This window comes from Mytilus trossulus, chromosome 6 (assembly GCF_036588685.1).
Source record: "Mytilus trossulus isolate FHL-02 chromosome 6, PNRI_Mtr1.1.1.hap1, whole genome shotgun sequence".
NCBI lineage: Eukaryota > Metazoa > Mollusca > Bivalvia > Mytilida > Mytilidae > Mytilus > Mytilus trossulus.
The window spans coordinates 247,610-254,264 of record NC_086378.1 but is presented as its reverse complement, the minus strand read 5'-3'; positions in this window follow the sequence as shown (position 1 = coordinate 254,264).

Here is a 6,655-nt window from a genome sequence, read left to right as displayed (position 1 = left end):
CTACGAATTTTTTCTTCCACACTTTTTGTCCAGCCGATTTCTCGGAGATGCCTTGACATGTATTTATAAAATTGCACCATAATGACAATCCCCATGTGCAAAGTTGCAGGAAGCATGGAATGGTTCAAGATGGCCGCCGTTACCATGGAAACGGCAAAAATGTAAAAAACCGAAAAATGGTCCAAATTACATAAAACTTTCAGAACTAATAACTCATCGATAGAAGGCGTGACTTCCATCTTGAGAACTTTCAAAATGGCTACCGTTGTCATGGAAACCGTCCAAACGTGAAAAAAACGAAAATAAATCCTTAATTAATTCATAGAAAATAAACCGCTACAGATACGACCAAAAAAACCGTAAGTAGAAAACAGTAGTATAAACTGTAGAATTCATTGCCGTTGGAATTTTTAAGATAGCTGCTGTTACCATGGAGATAACGCTTAAAGTGCACATGGGGCCCATATGGTAAAAAACGTCAAAGTAACATTTTTGTACAGATTTTAACCTCATTCCCGTTAAAATTATATTGTATTGTCATCTGTCTTTGAAATTTTCAAAATGGCCGCCGTTGCCATGGAAACAGCTTAAAAAAAAAAAAAAAAAAAAAAAAAAAACTCGAAAATTTGAGACAAAATTCTGTGATTAAGACTATGTGCAAAACGTCTTCTAGAATATGCTAGAAGAAAACTAATACATAATTCAAAGTGCTTCTATTCTATACGAAAATCGTGCTTAAGAGAGAAAATCGCCACTGAGAGAGAGAGAAACACGAAGAGTACACATAATTGACATTTCTGCACTTGCATTAAAGTACACATCCGTTAATTGAACACCTGCAAAAATATACACATTAGCTGAAATCAATCGATAAGCGTGTAATTAAATTGTACAAGATAAAATACATGTATCGTGTGATACGCGAGATATTGAAGAATAAAATGAACAGTTAGTATGCCGCTCCGTCAATATATACACATGTTGTCTGTCCAAGGTCCCCTCTAAAAAGAATAGTAATGTGCTAACTCCACGATAATATACTTCAGTATCACGTGACACCACCTTTCTTCTTCGCGCGTGTGTCTAATTTAAGATTATAAAGAGTTCCCCAACTATATATAGACATCACTCTTAGTCAACGAGAAGAGAAAGGGGGGGGGGGGGGGGGGGGGGGGTCAAAGGCATGTATACTTTACGTGCCATGTGACTTTGGTACACTCAAACTGGTTGCTGCTACTGTGACAAAGTCTAGAACGGGGTGACATCCTCCGCTATTGCTTGCAATGACAAATCTAGTGTTAGAATAACTCATTCGCTATTCATTTTTTTCTGATGAGAAAACAGGAAATAGAGTATTTTTCTCAATTGTACGTGTAAAATTGTTCACAGATATTTGTCACTGAACAGCACAAAACGTATAGACAAGGAATAAACCAATGCAAAATGTGTCACGTTATGCTATACAAAGTATTGATCAAGCAATCAAATCATGATTCAAGTGATCAAATCATGATAAGAGATCAATCAATCAAGTTTTGAGATCAAACAAGTAATGAGTCAAGTGCAGATATCGGAAAAAACGTCCCCTTCCCATTTTACAAACTGCCTATCAATCGATTAATCAATCAATCAAACGATTAATCAATCAATGATTGATCAATCATGATCACAAACCATCAATCAACCAATCCACATATCTTTCACGCTGAGTTTATGAAACAAAATACGTTTAATTATCTGTTGAACAATCGACTTTGCGTATTATTATGTCACCCCTTTGAAAAAGGGGGGATATATTGTTATTCTACGAATTTTTTCTTCCACACTTTTTGTCCAGCCGATTTCTCGGAGATGCCTTGACATGTATTTATAAAATTGCACCATAATGACAATCCCCATGTGCAAAGTTGCAGGAAGCATGGAATGGTTCAAGATGGCCGCCGTTACCATGGAAACGGCAAAAATGTAAAAAACCGAAAAATGGTCCAAATTACATAAAACTTTCAGAACTAATAACTCATCGATAGAAGGCGTGACTTCCATCTTGAGAACTTTCAAAATGGCTACCGTTGTCATGGAAACCGTCCAAACGTGAAAAAAACGAAAATAAATCCTTAATTAATTCATAGAAAATAAACCGCTACAGATACGACCAAAAAAACCGTAAGTAGAAAACAGTAGTATAAACTGTAGAATTCATTGCCGTTGGAATTTTTAAGATAGCTGCTGTTACCATGGAGATAACGCTTAAAGTGCACATGGGGCCCATATGGTAAAAAACGTCAAAGTAACATTTTTGTACAGATTTTAACCTCATTCCCGTTAAAATTATATTGTATTGTCATCTGTCTTTGAAATTTTCAAAATGGCCGCCGTTGCCATGGAAACAGCTTAAAAAAAAAAAAAAAAAAAAAAAAAAAACTCGAAAATTTGAGACAAAATTCTGTGATTAAGACTATGTGCAAAACGTCTTCTAGAATATGCTAGAAGAAAACTAATACATAATTCAAAGTGCTTCTATTCTATACGAAAATCGTGCTTAAGAGAGAAAATCGCCACTGAGAGAGAGAGAAACACGAAGAGTACACATAATTGACATTTCTGCACTTGCATTAAAGTACACATCCGTTAATTGAACACCTGCAAAAATATACACATTAGCTGAAATCAATCGATAAGCGTGTAATTAAATTGTACAAGATAAAATACATGTATCGTGTGATACGCGAGATATTGAAGAATAAAATGAACAGTTAGTATGCCGCTCCGTCAATATATACACATGTTGTCTGTCCAAGGTCCCCTCTAAAAAGAATAGTAATGTGCTAACTCCACGATAATATACTTCAGTATCACGTGACACCACCTTTCTTCTTCGCGCGTGTGTCTAATTTAAGATTATAAAGAGTTCCCCAACTATATATAGACATCACTCTTAGTCAACGAGAAGAGAAAGGGGGGGGGGGGGGGGGGGGGGGGGGGTTGGGGTCAAAGGCATGTATACTTTACGTGCCATGTGACTTTGGTACACTCAAACTGGTTGCTGCTACTGTGACAAAGTCTAGAACGGGGTGACATCCTCCGCTATTGCTTGCAATGGCAAATCTAGTGTTAGAATAACTCATTCGCTATTCATTTTTTTCTGATGAGAAAACAGGAAATAGAGTATTTTTCTCAATTGTACGTGTAAAATTGTTCACAGATATTTGTCACTGAACAGCACAAAACGTATAGACAAGGAATAAACCAATGCAAAATGTGTCACGTTATGCTATACAAAGTATTGATCAAGCAATCAAATCATGATTCAAGTGATCAAATCATGATAAGAGATCAATCAATCAAGTTTTGAGATCAAACAAGTAATGAGTCAAGTGCAGATATCGGAAAAAACGTCCCCTTCCCATTTTACAAACTGCCTATCAATCGATTAATCAATCAATCAAACGATTAATCAATCAATGATTGATCAATCATGATCACAAACCATCAATCAACCAATCCACATATCTTTCACGCTGAGTTTATGAAACAAAATACGTTAATTATCTGTTGAACAATCGACTTTGCGTATTATTATGTCACCCCTTTGAAAAAGGGGGGATATATTGTTATTCTACGAATTTTTTCTTCCACACTTTTTGTCCAGCCGATTTCTCGGAGATGCCTTGACATGTATTTATAAAATTGCACCATAATGACAATCCCCATGTGCAAAGTTGCAGGAAGCATGGAATGGTTCAAGATGGCCGCCGTTACCATGGAAACGGCAAAAATGTAAAAAACCGAAAAATGGTCCAAATTACATAAAACTTTCAGAACTAATAACTCATCGATAGAAGGCGTGACTTCCATCTTGAGAACTTTCAAAATGGCTACCGTTGTCATGGAAACCGTCCAAACGTGAAAAAAACGAAAATAAATCCTTAATTAATTCATAGAAAATAAACCGCTACAGATACGACCAAAAAAACCGTAAGTAGAAAACAGTAGTATAAACTGTAGAATTCATTGCCGTTGGAATTTTTAAGATAGCTGCTGTTACCATGGAGATAACGCTTAAAGTGCACATGGGGCCCATATGGTAAAAAACGTCAAAGTAACATTTTTGTACAGATTTTAACCTCATTCCCGTTAAAATTATATTGTATTGTCATCTGTCTTTGAAATTTTCAAAATGGCCGCCGTTGCCATGGAAACAGCTTAAAAAAAAAAAAAAAAAAAAAAAAAAAACTCGAAAATTTGAGACAAAATTCTGTGATTAAGACTATGTGCAAAACGTCTTCTAGAATATGCTAGAAGAAAACTAATACATAATTCAAAGTGCTTCTATTCTATACGAAAATCGTGCTTAAGAGAGAAAATCGCCACTGAGAGAGAGAGAAACACGAAGAGTACACATAATTGACATTTCTGCACTTGCATTAAAGTACACATCCGTTAATTGAACACCTGCAAAAATATACACATTAGCTGAAATCAATCGATAAGCGTGTAATTAAATTGTACAAGATAAAATACATGTATCGTGTGATACGCGAGATATTGAAGAATAAAATGAACAGTTAGTATGCCGCTCCGTCAATATATACACATGTTGTCTGTCCAAGGTCCCCTCTAAAAAGAATAGTAATGTGCTAACTCCACGATAATATACTTCAGTATCACGTGACACCACCTTTCTTCTTCGCGCGTGTGTCTAATTTAAGATTATAAAGAGTTCCCCAACTATATATAGACATCACTCTTAGTCAACGAGAAGAGAAAGGGGGGGGGGGGGGGGTTGGGGTCAAAGGCATGTATACTTTACGTGCCATGTGACTTTGGTACACTCAAACTGGTTGCTGCTACTGTGACAAAGTCTAGAACGGGGTGACATCCTCCGCTATTGCTTGCAATGGCAAATCTAGTGTTAGAATAACTCATTCGCTATTCATTTTTTTCTGATGAGAAAACAGGAAATAGAGTATTTTTCTCAATTGTACGTGTAAAATTGTTCACAGATATTTGTCACTGAACAGCACAAAACGTATAGACAAGGAATAAACCAATGCAAAATGTGTCACGTTATGCTATACAAAGTATTGATCAAGCAATCAAATCATGATTCAAGTGATCAAATCATGATAAGAGATCAATCAATCAAGTTTTGAGATCAAACAAGTAATGAGTCAAGTGCAGATATCGGAAAAAACGTCCCCTTCCCATTTTACAAACTGCCTATCAATCGATTAATCAATCAATCAAACGATTAATCAATCAATGATTGATCAATCATGATCACAAACCATCAATCAACCAATCCACATATCTTTCACGCTGAGTTTATGAAACAAAATACGTTTAATTATCTGTTGAACAATCGACTTTGCGTATTATTATGTCACCCCTTTGAAAAAGGGGGGATATATTGTTATTCTACGAATTTTTTCTTCCACACTTTTTGTCCAGCCGATTTCTCGGAGATGCCTTGACATGTATTTATAAAATTGCACCATAATGACAATCCCCATGTGCAAAGTTGCAGGAAGCATGGAATGGTTCAAGATGGCCGCCGTTACCATGGAAACGGCAAAAATGTAAAAAACCGAAAAATGGTCCAAATTACATAAAACTTTCAGAACTAATAACTCATCGATAGAAGGCGTGACTTCCATCTTGAGAACTTTCAAAATGGCTACCGTTGTCATGGAAACCGTCCAAACGTGAAAAAAACGAAAATAAATCCTTAATTAATTCATAGAAAATAAACCGCTACAGATACGACCAAAAAAACCGTAAGTAGAAAACAGTAGTATAAACTGTAGAATTCATTGCCGTTGGAATTTTTAAGATAGCTGCTGTTACCATGGAGATAACGCTTAAAGTGCACATGGGGCCCATATGGTAAAAAACGTCAAAGTAACATTTTTGTACAGATTTTAACCTCATTCCCGTTAAAATTATATTGTATTGTCATCTGTCTTTGAAATTTTCAAAATGGCCGCCGTTGCCATGGAAACAGCTTAAAAAAAAAAAAAAAAAAAAAAAAAAAACTCGAAAATTTGAGACAAAATTCTGTGATTAAGACTATGTGCAAAACGTCTTCTAGAATATGCTAGAAGAAAACTAATACATAATTCAAAGTGCTTCTATTCTATACGAAAATCGTGCTTAAGAGAGAAAATCGCCACTGAGAGAGAGAGAAACACGAAGAGTACACATAATTGACATTTCTGCACTTGCATTAAAGTACACATCCGTTAATTGAACACCTGCAAAAATATACACATTAGCTGAAATCAATCGATAAGCGTGTAATTAAATTGTACAAGATAAAATACATGTATCGTGTGATACGCGAGATATTGAAGAATAAAATGAACAGTTAGTATGCCGCTCCGTCAATATATACACATGTTGTCTGTCCAAGGTCCCCTCTAAAAAGAATAGTAATGTGCTAACTCCACGATAATATACTTCAGTATCACGTGACACCACCTTTCTTCTTCGCGCGTGTGTCTAATTTAAGATTATAAAGAGTTCCCCAACTATATATAGACATCACTCTTAGTCAACGAGAAGAGAAAGGGGGGGGGGGGGGGGGTTGGGGTCAAAGGCATGTATACTTTACGTGCCATGTGACTTTGGTACACTCAAACTGGTTGCTGCTACT